General features: G+C 41.5%; 1 pseudogene across 1 annotated transcript in view; it reads right to left on the bottom strand.

The window, feature by feature from the left end:
- Window positions 1-174: 174 nt before the first annotated feature.
- Window positions 175-18,262, bottom strand: part of LOC308431438 (protein FAM98B-like) — a 292,458-nt pseudogene continuing 274,370 nt past the window's right edge. The window contains exon 3 of the transcript in view: window positions 175-293. The product of the transcript in view is annotated as a protein FAM98B-like (transcript). The remainder of the gene's footprint in view (window positions 294-18,262) is intronic.

The following is an 18,262-nucleotide window of genomic DNA, read 5'->3' as shown; positions in this document are numbered from 1 at the left end:
CCTCCCCATCTATACCATCCTTGTCACTGCTCCGAAAGGCACCAAGGGCAAAGCTGTCCCTGTCAAGTTTCACAAATTACAGCTCAGAAGATGCACCTTTTCTCCACAGGCTTAGCATCTCTCTCAGATGCTTCCCCCTCACCTCTTTCAGAAACACGCCCCCCCCCGCGCTTCCTATGGTAAATTGTCACCACCACCACCACCACCACCACCATCACCACCACCACCACTATCACTACCACCACCACCACCACCACCACCACCACCACCACCACCACCACCACCAAAGCCCTCTTTGCTCATCTGTGCAATAAAGATGCTCAATTAAACAGTCTTTAATGTTTCTTCAATGTGTAACATTCAAGGACTTGTATTTTTGCTGTGGGCATTCTAAATGATACATCATACACTTGAGAGTAGTGGGGATGGACGTCCCAGGAACATGAAGGAGATGAAGAAAACGAAGTGGCGAAGTGGTGATTTATGACCGGGATTGATCTCCCACTAATGGTTAGTAAACACTAAGCCATCTTCAGATACATACCAAAAGACATGGATGTAAAACTCTTCTTAACTGAGGTATGAGAGTGTGAATAGGAGATTCCAGTGTGGGGTCCATGAGGCAGTATAGGTAGTAGGAGTAGAGTAGTTACTTCTTCTTCTAGCCTGAAGACAGAATCAATTGAGAAGCACTCAACACTGCAGGCACCTGCTCTGACTTGGGGAATCTTGGTACTGATTCCAAGGTTAGTACAGTCACTGAAAAGGGGGGGATATTTTGAAAATATTTATTTATAAAGGGGATTTTCAAATTCTGTCTATCCACATGATGAGCTGCATGAGCAGTTGGGATGACAGCTGAAGGTGAGAATTCTCAAGTGGAGAAGTTTGGAAGCAGTGCTATTTCTCTGGTGGGGAGGTGGTAACACTGGCCCTTACTTACCAAACCAGGATCTCTTGATATGGCCGGTGGGAATTAAAACTAGGCCAAGCTGGAGGGGTGTCAGCAAGCTAAGCTGAGACAAGTTTTTTGAAACCTATCAGACATTTTATGCCCTTCTCGGTAATCCTGCAGACCATCAGTACCAGACTGGGACTGCCAAGGCACCCAGCCTCCTGGACTCAACAACTACTGGTTTCTCTGCTCCTCCACCACATGGACATCTGTAGGTAGACTCCCTCAGTCCATATTATGGAGGCCAATCTGATGTATTTATCCTATCAGTTCTTCCCCTGGGAGCCCTGACTAGGAACAGCAATCTAGCGCCATAGTTCACTGTAACGTGTTTTGTTCACTGATGATAGAAGACTATCACATATCACTGCCCTGAGAAAACATAATCAAAGCGTCATTTCCACTGAATGTGTAGCAGTCATGCACCGATAGAAAGCAGACAAATTGGGGCCATCTAATTTTGTATTATGAACACCTGGATATCAATCAATGAATTTTTTTTCTTGGTAGAAAAACCAACATATCATTTAAAAGGAAGGAAAAACTGTGGTTCTAATATCTAACCAAGTTAATTGTGTTTTTAAAAATTTTTAAATGACTCATCAAAAGAAATCAATGGAACCCAAGGTCTCTAATGACATTCATTATGCCTAGTGCATAATCAAAAGAATTCAAAATATAGTAAATCGGGCTAATAGGATCTCCAACAACACTGTCAGAGAGTCAGTGGAGGGGAAGCCCATGATATTTATCCCACTGTCTCTCCTCCTAGGAGGCCTGCTTGTGTCAGATCATCCAGGCGTATCTTAAATTTTCTCTAAATTTGTGTTTAATGAGCTTTTCATTCTAGATGACCACAAGAGATGATTTCACCACTACGTGCCCCAAGCTATGAGAAGAGCATTTCTTTGATACACAGGGCTGCTTTTTTTTATCACCCCTTGCTCCATCTAACAAGCCTGGATTCCCCTTTTACCCTGAGGCTCTGTATCTTGGATTCTTTTCCCAGTCTCAATAACACACCAGTAAAAGTTCATGACTGCAAATCATAGAAATGAATTCTGACTGACTAAACAGAAAAGTCATGTACAAGAGAATGTCTCACAAAAATGATAGTGTAGGGGCAGCTTCTTTCCTTCAGCCATGGCAAGTCCATTTTTTGGTTCGTGTCCATTGAGAAATAATCTTATTCAAGTGTAAATAATGCTGATTAAGGCACATATAACTTGATATTTTAATATACACATGCATCATGAAATAATGACCACAAATAAGTTAATTAATATATACATCACAGTTGCCTTTTCCATATGTGTACATGTGTTTATGTTAAAAACATAAAATCTGCAACAATTATATAAAGTAACTAACTTATAAGGTTATAATTACATTAGTGCAACATAACAATGCTATATTGTATACTTCAAATTTTTAAGAGGCTAAATACTAAGAAACATACTTTAAGCATAAAGATACAGGTAAGTTTTAAAGTGGATGAGTAAAGTTACCATGGAAACATCAAACTTAAGAACAGTGTCTGTATGAAGAGCTGACAAAGTAGACTATAAAGCAAACACTATAGAGAAAGAAAGATGAGCATTTCATAATGACTGAATTGTCACTTAAAAAGAAGTGACGGGGGCTAGAGATGACTCACTTAGGAAAGTGCCTGCCACAAAGCAGGAGGACTTGAATTCAGAACCTCAGCACCCAAGTAAAAACCATGAGCAGTGGTACACATCTGTAACCCCAGTTCTGAAGGTTGGCAGAGATACAGAGATTTCTGGAGCTCCTTAACCAGCCATCGCAGCCAGATCTGTGAAATCCAGGTTCAGTGAGAGATCCTGCCTCAAAACACAAAAATGTGTGTGTATGCAGTGCACATGCACCTTCACACAAGTGTGTGCGCATTCTACAAATATACACATACACCATATACATACAGAAAGAGGTAAAAGCAAGGAGAGAAGAAAAGATGGGGAGAAAGGGGGAAAGGAGGAGGAAGAAGAGGAAGGGGGGGCTGTTATGGAACCAGTCTTGGAATGGAGAGAGACAAATTATGGAGAACCTCAGTGGAGGCAAGGTCATAGTCACCCAGAACAACTTGTGCTACCTGCATGCAACACACAGTGGACTCTGATCCTCTCACAACCACTGGCACCATACCTGTCACTTTCTACCCCATCCCACCACCTGCGATCTCTAAGTGTCACCTAATTTTCATATCTATATGCCTCTCATATTCCAGTTCAGGACACCAGAATTCCACAGAATGACAGACTTCCTATATCCAAGCTTTTAAGGCCAAAGAGTAGGAATGAGAGTTTCACAGTGAGATGCATTTGGATGTGTGTTTATGCCCTTTTCTTTTTGACATAGTAATTTTATTCTACAAAGTTGTCTTTGTAAGGAAAGGGAAGGCAGCTCAGTGGTAGAGCACTTTCCTAGCATGTGCAGTCCCTGGAGACAGAGAACAGTTAGCCCCTTTTTATGGTTTTCTAAGATGGGGTCTATCTTATTATATAGACCTGGTTGTTCTTTAACATTTGTAATGATGTAATTTCAAAAAATTAGATCTGTGTTGTATAGTCAAGAGGAGAGTGATCAAGTTGCCTATTTGCATCATCTTCCCACAGACACATCAACTGGACCAGCTCTCTGTGCATTATTCTACCTTCACAATAGCCAAGTGAGCCAGGAGAGAGAACGCAGTGACATGTGGAAAAAGACAGAAAGAGTTGCCTATAAACCCCCTTCCCAGTTCCAGCTGACATGAAGAAAAGTGCTCCCTGTTCAAAGAGGGAGAGAGAATCAAGTCAGCATGACCTATCTTAGAGTTTCTTTTACTGTGATAAAACCAGCCAGCCTAAGGAAGAAAGGGTTATAGGTTACTCTCCATCATCAAGGAAAACCAAGGCAAGAAGTAGCTAAAGGCAGGAAGCTGGAACTGGGATCTAAAGCACTAACCATAGAGGAATGCTGCCACTGGCTTGCTCCTCACAACTTGCTCAGCATGCTTTATCATATAACCCATGAGCACTTTTGGCTGGACTGCCCTACATCAATCGTTAATTGAGAAAATATACCACAGACATGCTCACAGGCTGTTGGGTAAAGGCAGTTTCTCAACTGAGAATCCCTCATGCCAGGTAACTCTAGTTGTGTCAAGTTGACACAACCAAACAACACAGTAGATACAATAGATCACAATAGCCATCTGTGCGACTCAACTGCTATTCAGCTAAGGAACTGCCTTGGCAGGAAGGGCTGTGAACACCAATTCCCAACCTTGAGCTACACAGCTAGTCCAAGGGCAAATACAGAAGTTAGAGTCTCTAATCTCTTCCAGTACTAGGCAAAGACCTGTGCCCAGATGTGCTTGGCCCTGCTGCAACACTACCAGCTATGAAAGGCACATCCTAGGTACACTTAAAGATGTCTCTGATCCTTGCCATTATAAGTCTCTGGTACTGCCTTCATAAACCCTATTCAAACTTTGAGCAACATAGAGGGTACCAAGGCCCTATTTATTCTCTCTGCAGAGCCCTAGTACTAAAGAGAGGTATTGACAGATTCTATCAGTTTTCATTTTTATCCAATATCAGGTACCTGGACACAGAAGTCTTTGGTCATGAGTCCTCCTCAGCAGTAGGCAGAGCATAGTCAGATGAGCTTCATCCTACACTGGAGCTGTTTTGGTCTTGAAAATCTGTGAGTGAAGTACCTGACCCTATCTTGGGTGACTAGGAGAGGCTTGTGGAAGCAGACAGTCCTTTATAGGTCCTCCCTTAGTTTATTTGGAGTAATGCACCAAGTGTGGATACACCAAAAGCCTGGGCCTGCATTGCCCTCTAGTGTTTAGTGTGAACACACTGATAACAAACCAGGGGCTAACTGGACTTGGAGCCCCACCCGGTACTGTAGTAAAAGAAACTACAGGCTCTGGGGAAGCATACAACCTGCTAAGACTTTATGAAAAGTCATATAAAAATAAAACCAGACCATAAAGACTGACTTAAATACCTAATCATTTCTCACCTGCTTCCCATCTTTTCTAAACATCAAGAGCATTCATAAAACCATGACATCCCATCTGACAATCAAAACAAAATGCCAGAAAACTTCCAGACAGGAGACAAAAGAAGTGGAAAGTCTATTGGGGAATTTAAAGCAACCATTTTTGTGGGAATTCCAAAAGCTTCAGAAACAAACAAACAAACAAAAACAAAGAAACAAGTCAATAATAAGAGAAATCTGAACAAAATAGGAAAGTTTTAGTCACCAGTACTTACCACATACAAGCAGTACTAAATGAATTCAGCACAGTGTGTGTGAGTGCATGTGTGTGTGTAATACTAATCAAAGAGGAAGAGGTCTTAAATTTGAAAGGGAGTAGAGGGGAAGACAGAAGGGGTCAGAAAGGGAGAAGAATAGGATAGAAATTATATCCATGTTATATTTATGTATGAAATTCTAAAATCAAATGAAATAAAATAAATATTACAATCATAAAATATTAGCTAAAAATACACAAATAGTGCATGGTAATATATGAAAATATTTTTATTAGCTATTTAAATTTTTGTTTTTTCAAAATAACCATAATGTACATGTATCCTTATCATTAAAAAATATCTGAAAAGATATTTCAATTAATCTGAAAATAATTGTAAGAGCCAAGATGCATGTGGAAAGATAAAAATCAATATTATGTTTTTATGGATTTGTCATATTTGCATCAACAAACAATTATTGATGACTTGCTGGCTGCCCAGCACATTCTGGGGAACATAATGACAGATGAGCTTTGGCCTTGGGGAGCTTTTCTATTCCCAGACTTTGTAGTGGAGAGTGGAGCTATAGGAGGGCACTGGCTGGGACATGCCTGTCTGCAGCCACCGTTGCTTTATGTCTCTGTGGCTTTTTATGAGCACACACCTCACAGAGGCACACAGAGGCAGCGCAGTGCCTGGAACAGCTGGCTGGGGACTCTGACTCATGCCACAGAAAAATACAAGGATTGAGATGTCTTTAACATTACGACTATTCTGAGAACTAAGCCCAAAATGTTACATCTGGCCACAGTTTCATCACCAGGAGAGACATCTCAGACAGATTCCCACAGACTAAGGACTTGATATCTGAAATAAAAGGGGGAGGGGAAGACAAGGTGGAATTTCTGTATTTGTTATATAATCAGTCAATATGTTTGATATTGATTAAAAACAGCAAAGAAACTCACCTGTCACATTTATTTTTAAAAAATGGGCATTAAATACAAAGCCAATCTCAGAACTGAAATGCTGTATAAATGTGATTAGTTACCAGAAACTTTTTAACACCAGGAATTAGATATACTTTTTTTAAAAAGGTGTAGGCTTCAAAATGTTTTATTACAAAAGCATTTAAAAAATTAAGATAAGTTACAGGACATCTGAAAAGCAATCTGGTGTGTTTGACGGCTGCAATTACGGTACACAGGCAAGCCCTGTTTGCATGAGGGCTCTGCGCTAAGTCCTAATTACAGTCTTCAGGTGCCTCAGCAAGATACAGAGAAGCCTGTGTTTGAGGAGGAGTGTGATTATATTAAAGAGCTGGTACAGAGACATCAGCAGCACTACGGAAGGGTTGGCAACTGATGAAAAGCTCAGCACCTCTGCTGAGTGTTCCAAACCACGTGCAGTCCAAGCCGAGAATCTAGTGGTCAAAGGATGCTCCTTCGACCAAAAGGATATTTACACAGATGCCAATCAAAAGAAGCACTGGATCTTCCTAAGCACCGTATCCACACTCTGTGACACTTGCTTTCCACCAATATGTTGCACGGTTTTAAAAAAAAATCCCACAATAGATACTTTAAAAAGAAAAAAACTATAGTGTAGGTGAACATTTCTTACCAGACTCCGAAGTAATAAAAATATGTATTTTTTTAAAGCATTGGGTAATTTTCAGACATAGCATAAAGCAATTACCTCTCTGATACAAGGACAGAGAAAAACACGGATCAAGGGTAGGATTTAACAGTGACTGAACTCCCAAAAAGGTTAAGAGACCAAGAAGTCAGGTCTGTTTTGTCAAGGTCAAGACCCTATTATAAAACCTAGGACTTGACACAGAGTGGAGACATCAGGACAGATTGTTCTAAAGAGCTTGAGTCCCCAGACAACTAATGCCCCGTCTTTAACACCACCAAATCTAGGGCTGCAGTCACCCTAGATTGGGATGTGTTCCAAATCGTTGTTAAAACGGAATTCATTGGGATTCTGAGGAAATGGGCAGTAAAATATTTTAGGATGATTGGTCCAAGGTGTGTATTAGAGAAGATGGTTTAGACGGTGTTATACTTATCCTCTATAAATACAGTAAGAGAACAGAAATGCTCTTCTGAACACAGCCACAGCAAAGGGTGTGTGGGAAGATGAAACAAGGCTCTAAGGAACCTTGGCTGAAGGCCTAGAGCAGTATCTTTCTGGGTAACAAGTGTAACATCTTTATCAGTGTCTGGAAATATTCAAGGGCTTGGCTTAGGTTCAAGCCTTCTGGGAAAACATGATGCTAGCTAGGCCAGAGGATACTCAAAACACTGTGATTCTCAACCAGACATAAAACGAACAAAGAGAAGAACTGAAATCCAACACTTCAATGCCACTGCCCTGGTCCAGCTCATCACAGAAGGCAATACAACAACTGTGACTCAGAAATACCACCACCACAACCACCCCCGACCTCTAGGCCTGTTCCTGAGGTTAAATCATTGAGTAACCTGGCTAGAATGTATGAGACTAAGAAGGTCAAAGGGCACCTGCTAGAAGAGATGTCCATTTAGCCAGCATAATCTGTTAGGCTCCAGAATGTACAAGGGGGGGGGGGTGCCTGTGAGGCCATACTTTGATGGTGCTAAATCAAATGATTGGAGCATAAACCTAAAATATAGAAGAGTTCACCAACCTCAGAAACTAAGGGAATCTCTCAGGATATAGAATTGAACACTTTAACAAAATCCCCAAGAGGTGGCATAAGCCTACTCTGAAAATGTCTCCTAAATCAAAAATTCAGTATTCCCTGATCAAAGCATAAAGCCAGCATTGTCGTGGTGAAGGAAGAAGAAAAGATTGAAACACTCAAGGGTGCAGCAGGTTCTACAGATAGATACACAATTCAGGACCGTAAGCTATGCTCAGATGTTATGATCTGCTAAAAGGCCCCAAAGAAGATCCAATTTACAAAAGCTATAATGATTACACTCAAGAGAAAGTCACCAGCACCCAAATATCCATTTTTGATCTTCCCAAGTAGGTCAGAGGTAATAGTAGATGATGTCCCAAAACATGGTTCTCTAATACTATTGGGAATTGATCAAAACCCCAAATGATGATGGGTAAATGTTAAATGTAAACAACTTAAAGTCGGGTTTTGAAACACTTGTGAAAATGTCAGAATTGGCATGTCAGTAAAGGGACCTAACTGTGAAATGGGGGAGAGGGGTACTCATCACACACAAGTGCTTAGGCCACGTTTCTTGACAAAATTGCAAGGCCCGAGACCAAGTAAGTCTACATGTCAATGATTCTCTGATCAATCTGCAAAGGAATCTATTGCCAGTTTGCTTGCACAAATGTACTCTGTCAAAAATATAACAGTCTGGACTATGGAACACACTCAGGGTGTAACCTTGACAATGCAAATTGTTACCATGGACCCCTGCTAAAGTAGGGACATAAAGGTGACAGCAATAGATGAAAATATAACCAAAGCCTGGTTACTTAAAGTAACCTCATGGCCATGTCTCCATGCTGAGTGTACAGCCAACAGATGCACACACCATCTCAGAAGGAAGGCTGGGCAAGGAGATAGAGATTAATGTGGCTACTAGAGAGGTAAAGTATCAACAGTAACTACCCCTCTGGCTGCTACAAGATGAATAAAGCTGGGATCTTCCAACTTTGTCATACAAAACTAGTTAATGAATAGTTTATATTTTGTGGACCACAGATTCTCTGCCAAAGACAAAATTCAACTTTCTTATCACATGAAAGTAGCCACTGATAAGTGGTTGTGACTGTGTGTTCCAATAAAAATGAATTTTCAAAACTAGGCAGCACTCTGGATTGGCTCAGTGGGCTTTACTAGTCAGTCAACTGACATAGTCTATCACAAGCTTGACCAAACAGTATTCCATTAGTACTCAGGTGTGACACCTGCTAGAACAAATGCATACAGCATCAGACAGGTGGTCTGTGGCTATGGATTTGGTCATTGAATCAGAAAAGAGTGTGATAAACAGCTTACATGAGGCGAGCTTTACTGACTGCAGTTTTCTTCTTGAACTATCATGCTATAACACAAAGCATCTGAACGTCCCGTGTCCTATTGCTCTATCGCATTGGCAGCATGCCGATCTGCTAGCTGCACAGTGGATTGCTATCACTTGGACCCAGAGCATGAGAATTAGAGCTGTGGGCTACTATGTCACTAACAGTTTTAGAGAATGGGTTTGGGACATCGAGGGACACCTTCTGCAACGTTTACCTGAATCATTGCCTTGTATTTCTACTGAATAGATGTCTTTGCTCAGTGTGGAAAAGAGGCTCAACAGGCAGCCTGTTTTATAGCTACAACTGGCATCGTGTTGGACAGTGGCAACCTAAGACCGCATAAGCTTTGGGTGATATAAAGTCAAGTTGAATCAAATTAAAACTGCAGTTTCTCAGTACGGCTAATCACACTTCTACTTTTCAATCACTTACATTGATGGTGACTGCTACGGGGGTAACAAGTATAGAATGTCTCCACTGTGGTAGAAACAACAAAACTAAACACACCACAACAACAATAAAACACCTATGTACTGTGTACCCAGAAACACAGAACATTGCTACAACCTGCATCCCTGATGATCAAAGAGTAGTCAGCTTTGAGTGTGCAGTCCTGTCAGGTAAGTCATATATTCTAGCATATAACATGTTGATATATGAGTGATAAAGATGTTTATGTAGTCCAATGTCCTAGAGTATTCATAGAAATTTTTCATAGGAGAGTCATAATAATTCTTAAGAGACAAGGGCAGAAGTGTGCCGATCTGTATTAGACTTTACAGCTGGGATACCAAGTGTGGAAGGTACCTGAGAACAGGGCTATCATATCTGACTCCAGAGAATTAGACATGGTTTGAAAACAACTCCTGACAGGGTACCAGGTTCCCAGAGAGCCAGGATGTCATTCGGTCTTCTCCTGTTCATTCTAGAGTATACCACTTCCATGGTGTGATGGCTGAGTTCACTTTGTAGTCTGTGGTAATGCTCATGGTGAAGATAATTCATGTTGGGAAAAGCCAAATGCATGGTCACCTGTGGGTTCCCAGTAAATCCTTCCTCTCTGCTAGGTACTGAAGTGGCTCCATGACTGCACATTCCTCTGCTCACATCCTACCTGACTGTGAGATTTACAAACTATCTGGTGCTGGGTAAACTGACTGAAGTCCATGAGAAGGGGCATCTCAGAAACAACATCTGAATCCCTAGCCTCCTAGATGTAGTATAAACATGAAATAATACACTCTCTGGGGCACTCAAATAGAAAGACTACACCAGTCAGGTACAGAGAGATTGAAGGATGAATGATTCCATTTGTTATTAATGATCCTCGCACTCTTAGGAAAGGTGTGTTTGTTCTGCCCATAGCTTTGTCCTGTACATGGATAAGAAGTCTGGTCCCTAGAAAGAGAGTATTTCTTCTGGAGACTAACAAAATCTCCAGCGAACTGTAAGCTGTTGCCTGAATTTGGAATCACTTTATTGCATTCTTTGAACCAACAAGTCATCAGACAAAACAAAGAATCAGCATCTTAGCCAAGTTATTGTCACTGATGGTGAAACTAAGGTAGCATTCTTGTTACCCACAGAGGCAAGGAAGAGTGTGAATGACCCATATGTTGGTCTTCCCTTACCTGATTATGACTATAAATAAAAATAAATATTAACTTTTTCCTAGAAAGGACATAATTTTTCAAGTCATAACCCCACAACTATATTTCAATTTAAAACGCTAGTTAGCCTATTCGTCTAGTTAACCTAGTCTCTGAAGGCAAGAAATCTATAACAAACAGTTGAATAGTGAGACAGTGTTAGGTTGTAGCCCAAGACCAAGGGCGTCTCTGATTCCCCGCTGTGGCTTCCTCTTGACGTTTTCCATGAAGACAAAGTTCTGATGTGCTGGAGATTCTCAAAAAATAAGCAGAGATAAGACTGTGAGTGACTGTAGACCAGAGGTGAGCCACTCACGGAAGGGCTTGCTGTCCTGCGTTGGGGAGTGTAGAATGGGAACTCCTCTCGCCTATACCTAAGCTACACAAAACATTTCACAAGGCTGTGCTCTTCCTTGGGGAACCCTACTGCCGGCAATCAGACGAAGCCCTTGTACAAAGGACTGACTGATTCAATGGACAGCTCTAGTACAATACCCACTCTGGAGTTCACCGCCCACCACCCCTACAGTGGAGGTAGCTGAGGGCTTCTCAGACCTGCTTCACCTAAATACCTCTTTTCTCCAATAATATTTTTTCTCTTCTATCTCCCTAGGATTGGCCTCCAATAAATATCTCACACCCTAGTCTCCATGTTGGTATCTGCTTTTAAAACTCAAAATCCTCTGTGTATGCGTATGTATGTACATGTTGGGACTCAGGCTTGTGGTACAAGTTTCACTGAATATAATATAGGAAATATATTTCCCTCCTTCCTCTCAGACTGTATCCTTCGAGGTGATTCCTTAGGTAGCATGTATGAGTCCAGAAAACTCTTCTCCATGATCAATGACTATCTCACAGTATAGGAGCATTAGTGTGGGTATCAGTCACACCCATGTCACCCCAGATATGTTGGTAGTGATCAAGTAACAGCATGGTGTGACCCATGGGCAGCAAGAGTCAGACAAGCCAAGAGGATGGGGTTACTCAGCTAACTTTCTCTATGCCAAGGCAATGGCCCAGACTGACTCCTGGGGTTAAATACATCTATGGTTTTCTTTTTAAAAACACTTCACTTAAGATGCTGAGACAAAAGATTGGCTAGGTTAGACAGATGACAGACAAAAGGTAGATGTTGTGGTGGTGTTTTAGAGCCTAAACAGATTTAGCTAGAGTATTTACAATGTAATGCCAACCGGTGGTAGAAAACACCTAGACGTGTTGTAGAACGGTATGCTTAGCAAAAACTCACTACTATTGGCTACGCGTCAATATGTTCACAGGGAGAAAGATTGGGTGGACAAAATGTCATTAGCAGCTGTTATGTCAGGATGAGAGATTACAGGTAACTTACTGTGTTTTCTTTAATGGTATTGTTTCAGTTTTCGGTAATGGCATTGTGTTTTAGAAATAAGCAGGGGAGTTATTGCTTAAAATTTACTGAAGCAGCAACTCCGTTTTCCCTCAACAGCTTTCTTGTAAGAATGGTGTGCATTTTCCCTAAGAAATATACACCTTTCCCTCGCTTTCATTTAAGATAATTAGAATGGAGCTGCAGAGGCTATTTCAGATGTCAGTCGACAAATTGGCACGAAGAGGCTGGGATGAAGGTGCAAAGCATGGTAATTGCTCTCCTCACCTGGACAGCAGAAAGACAGGACATTTCCCTTGTGATTTGGACTTCTGAAGAAAAGATAGTGTGGCCAAGGGTTCAGATACTTCTCCTATAAGCGTTGTGAAGAAAGGATAACACAGAACTTCAACATCTGTTACAGAGAAGTAAGACCCACTGAGCAGTCACACTTAGGGTGTGTGTTTGTGTGTGTGTGTGTGTGTATGGAGGTTATATAACAACATGTCTGTATGAGTTATATCTACCTTGAACACAAAGGGTCTGAGACTAAATCCTCACCTTCTCCCCAGACACAGTCATTCTGTGATCCACTCTAAGTTTTACCGTAACGACCCTGTCCCTTTTCTCCATGTCACCATCTCCTAGGATATGCAGATTGTGCAGTTGCTGCTCATTAAATACCCACAAAATAACTACTACAGGAATAACAGGCACCCTGTGATTTTCTTTACCCCTTTAGGTCTCTTGGAAAGCATCTGCTTTGATCAGCCTGTTTCCTTCCCTCCCTTCGACTGTGACCCTGTGCTGTTTGGACAATTGGTTTCTATCAATTTTCCCCATTATCCCAGATTTAAGGTTGTCTATTTCAAGTGCCCCGTCTGGGTGCCAACGTTCTATATGCAGTCAGAACCTTCTGTTAACCCCTTCAATCGGATTTCGCTGGAAAAAGGCATTTTTAGACTTAAAAGTCATTTCAATAAAAGCCTAGTAATGTGAACTGCGTGGAGGAAGGTCACTCTGACAGTCAAAGTACAGATTATGAAAATTTTTCTCAAATTTTGTTCTGTTGTTCGCAAGTATTGGACTATTATGTCCAAAACCAAAAGTGTGCCTTAAAAAAAAAAAAAAAAAAAAAGATGGTACATCAGCAGTCAGCTTCTCTGTAGAGGCTGTTCAGCCTGGAAAAGAACGGAAGTCAGCTTAGGAAATATGACGGAAGGAAGGTCCCACATTTTCAACTATCTTCCTGAAATCACAACTCCATCTAAGTGCAGAGGTCAAAGCCAAGGGTGGTGAAAGGTGGGGACTGAGGGCCAGAGACGAGAACCAGTTAGACATCTAACACCAGGCCCCGGTGCAGCACAGAGACCTCAGGGGGCTGCGCACGTCTGCAGATGTCCGGCGCGGCGTCTGGGTTGCTCATCTCGCCCACATCCCTGAGAGCAAACAGCAAACAGATGTCAAGGAGCATCAGCCCGTAACAATATAGACAACATAGCGCCCGACTCAGACTGGGAAGTGTTTAGACTGAGAAGAGAAGCAAATTCAATGAAGAGAAAAGTACAAGGACATCCCAGCCGTGGGAATGGCTGTGGATTGTGCTACCTTGGAGACCCGAAGAGTGCAGCAGGCTTGTGGTTAGAGGCTGACCCACTGAGGGCAGGTGGTACCACAATGACTTCATCACGCAGTCACTGTGACAGGTTCTGCCACAGCACCAGAATACAGCAGCGATCAACATAGACAGGCCTCCAGCCTGGAAAATTTCCTCCTGAAATGAAAAACACAACACGAATTGTAAAGGGGAGATGTACACGCGAACAAGCTGACAGGAGGAGGGGTCAGTGGAATGAGACCAGGCACAGAAGCAGGACGGTACACTAACAAAAATGACCAGTTCAGTTTGGGCCGTGTCCACACGACTATGAGTAAATTGGCAAGGTGGGCCAACCAAAACTAAAGGTGGATGTGGGGGTGAACTTCTTCACCCCCAAATCATCACACTTCGGTAAAAGACATTGCCCACATCAGGGTAAATGCTCTCCTGGATCTTTCCTTTTTTGAGATATGTTGAATTGTGCCTCAAATTATACCTCTATTCACTCATGAAATTATTAATATGTCAAACACTGGCAAATCAATCTAATTTCAAGGAAGGATTTCAAATTGAGTATTTTCTTATCTCAGCAGAAAAGTCCTTCCTGGGACCATCTAAGTTGGGAATAATAATACATCTTCAAACATTTTGATTCCCATCTTTTTCTGCTCTTCTTACAAAGCAGTTAATGACAGCCATTTCAATTTGGGGCTGCAAATATTATTTTAGAGCTCAGCCGCTAGTGTAAGCATCTCCATTCAGCTCCCCTTAAATTGAACCATTTTAGTGAGTAAGTGATTAAATGTCAGAGACCTAGACAAGGAACTGTATCACTCTGAAACAAGTTGAGACATTGTGTTTGAGACTGGCAAGTTGTCCTGGCAAATTGGGTATGACCCTGCTACCCCTCCCTGCTCCCCCTGACACTCACCATTTTCCTTAAGCTTGTATGACTCACTCATGAGTCTGGAAAACTCAATTTGGTGACTGCAAGAAGACAGGTCTTAATTGAAAAGTTCATTTCTAATGAAATCTGAAGTGGTAAAAGGTTGGGGCTGGCACGGTGGATCATTTGAGTCTTTATTAATAACACCAATCCATTTTAATTCAGTGAAGCACATAATTAGCATCAAGCTTTTCAAGTTCACCACACAATCGTGTGCTTGGAATCACTAATATTTTTTAAGGTTTTCTTATTTGGTAATAGATGTTTTTAATAATCTGCATTTATACGGGAGGTTACTTGTAGTTGGCTTATACTAATTATAAGCGGGTTGCGTTTTATGAAGCCAGTACCCTTCGGCCAGTGACAAATCTCTCTTAGTCTTAACTTGAATTCCCTGTAATTATTCTGCAGTCGGCTAAGACTCCAGAGAAGAGATGAATGAGGTCCCTTGAGATGCCTGCACCTTGAATAATAAGAGGTAGTCACAAGGGTCAACTGCCGTTTCTGTGAGCTCCTTTGCTACTGCACTTAAATCCGTTTACTGGGAGCTTCAAGAAAGCACTGATGTATGTGTTTCCCTGCCTTTATCTCTGAAACTGCCACCATCCTCTGCTGCAAGACCCAGAGGGTTCACCTGGACTATCTCCATGGGAAGAGGAGGGTCTAGAAAAGACTGTGCAGTTGAAAACTAGACAAAAGATGCCTTCACTTTCGGGACAGAAGAGAAACCGAATCGTCAGGTGAGTAAATGTGAGTCCAGACATGGGAGTTTTCTAATCCTCCCTGGCTGAGATCACCTCAAAATGATTTTCTCCTGGATTTTTGTACCATTGTGCAATTTTATACAATCTGGGCTAGCAAAGGAAAGGTGTTAACAGGAAACTCCTATCAGGAAAGTATAAACAAGTGAACACAACCCCATAAATCTAGTCACTGCAGAATCTGACAGGTGGATACCTTCTAAGGGGATGAACACACGGGCATAATGTGCCTAGTTTAGTGATGGATTTTTAATACCTACGGAATGTTGCTGAGCTTACAAAGATAATAATACAAGCTGCCTTCAGTTTCCCAAGCTCACAGAAGAAAAATGCACACAAAGAGAGACCATCATTAGTTCATAAATGAAGTAGATAAACATTGCTCATACAAAGAAATTTCTATAAACCTGCAGACTTCGGATAGTTCATTCCAGATTAGAGCTTCCTGGTTCTAGCTGGCTATCCATTCAGTGCAAAGTTATTTATTGCCTGTTTGTTTGCTTAATATAGGTTCTTGGGTTCTGACCTAACCTAAGAAAACAGACCCCTGGCATTTGTGCTTTCATCCTTTCTTTTATACTAACATTCAGTTACTCCCACACCAGAAAGGTCCCTCCTTTTAAAACCTATACAGCCATCAAGGGAAGCTTTTCTAGCTCCAGCGGAGAAAGTCACTTCTTCATGAGCCCTCCAGGTGATGAAATGGAAAATATCCCTCAGTTAATCCTGAGCCCAAACTAACTTCATTTCTCTTTGACACAGTCAGTGATAGGTAGAATAAAGAGATGCTTCACTGCTGATTTTACTGTGTGCTATGTTCATATGGAAATGAGCTCAGAATGGGGCATTGTGAGTGGCATCAAAGCTGGGCAGTAGTGACTCCTACCTTTAACCCCAGCACCCAGGAAGCTGAGGCAATTGGATCTCTGAGTTCAAGGCCAAGACAATCTACATAATGAGTTACAGGCCATCCAGAGCTATAATGTGAGACCCTATCTCAAAAATGAAGAGCCAGGGGCTGGGGCCAACAGATTCACTTAAGGACAGTTGTCGTCATTTGGGAACTAAAGAGAGCTGATGTGTCTTTTGTCTTGATCTGTTTCATCTTATCTTGAATGTCCTGATAGGATTATATGTTTAAACACTTGACGCCTGGTGATGTTGTTTGGAAAGGTTGTAAAACCTGTAAGAGGTAGAGCCTTACTGGAGGAAGTAGTCATTTAAGGTAGGTGTGATAGCTATTCTCAGTTGTCAACTTAACTATATTTGAAGTGAACTACAATCCAGAAATGAGGCCACTCCTGTAACCCAGATCTTGAGGCAGGAAAACAGCATGCCTTTGGTCTGGATATTATGAAAGACACAAGCTTTTGATCCAGATCAACACACACCTTTAATCCACATATTGAGCTGCACCTTTGATCTGGGCCACACCTTCTGCAAGAGGCCTACATAAGGACAAAGCCTACAGAAGTAACATTATAGAAGGATGTTGGGTAACTCAGAGAACCAGGAAGAAGCCTACCCTTGGTTTTTGTTATTCCAAATGAATTTGCAAATTGCTCTTTTTAACTCTATGAAGAATTGAGTTGGAATTTTGATGGGAATTGCATTGAATCTGTAGATTAATTTTGGCAAGGTGGCCATTTTTACTATATTAATCCTTCCAATTCATGAGTATGGGAGATCTTTCCAATTTATGAGGTCTTTTTCAATTTCTTTCTTCAGAGACGTATGCCCTAAAATCAAGAAATAACAAATGGGACCTCATAAAATTGCAAATTTTCTGTAAGGCAAAGGACACTGTCAAAGGGACAAAATGGCAACCCACAGATTGGGAAAAGATCTTTACCAGTCCTACATCTGACAGAAGGATAATATCTAATATAAACAAAGAACTCAAGAAGCTAGAGTCTAGAGAATCAAATAACCCTATTAAAAATAGGGTACAGAGCTAAACAAAGAATTCTTAACTGAGGAGTATCGAGTGGCTGAGAGGCACCTGAAGTGACCATTTTTAAACGCAAATACCTCTGAACAGAGCTGTGATATAACAAATCTCGGTTTTGTTTCTGCATAATTTTCTAATGTGTGGTTAAAAGAGGAAGAATGTAGAGCTAAAACAGTTTATAGATCCAGAAAAAAAATGGTGGGGGGATGGAAGAAGGAAAATTGAGACTGTGAGTGGGCAGTGGCTGACGCTGTAGATGGCACCAGAATGGCTGGGGAACTCCTTAGCCAGGTCTGCTTTCTATAAGAATGTCCACTTCTAGAAATTTATCACTTTGCTAAAAGACAGTAGACTAAATAGCCCTTCCATCATATGACAAAGGCCTTTTAAAAATTAATACCCACACCTTCAGAGAACCAAATTTTTAGCAGAGCCATGAGACAGCAGATTTGACTACCTGAAAAGCAATGTGGAATGACAATGGATAAAAATGACACCCCAGACTCAATAGTATGTAAAGGCAAAGAGCACTTATTCAGCAAAATTTCCTGCATGCAGGACTCTACCCATTGGGGAGTGGAGACACACAGTGAGCTCACAGACCCAGCTTTTATTGTTAGTTAGAAGAATTCCAGAGGGGGGCTGGAGAGATGGCTCAGTGGTTAAGAGCACTAGCTGCTCTTCCAGAGGTCCTGAGTTCAATTCCCACCAACCACATGGTGGCTCACAACCAT

Source organism: Micromys minutus, assembly GCF_963924665.1.
Source record: "Micromys minutus genome assembly, chromosome: 17".
Taxonomy (NCBI): Eukaryota; Metazoa; Chordata; class Mammalia; order Rodentia; family Muridae; genus Micromys; species Micromys minutus.
The sequence above is the reverse complement of the archived record's forward strand: the minus strand, read 5'-3'. Positions and strand labels throughout refer to the sequence as shown.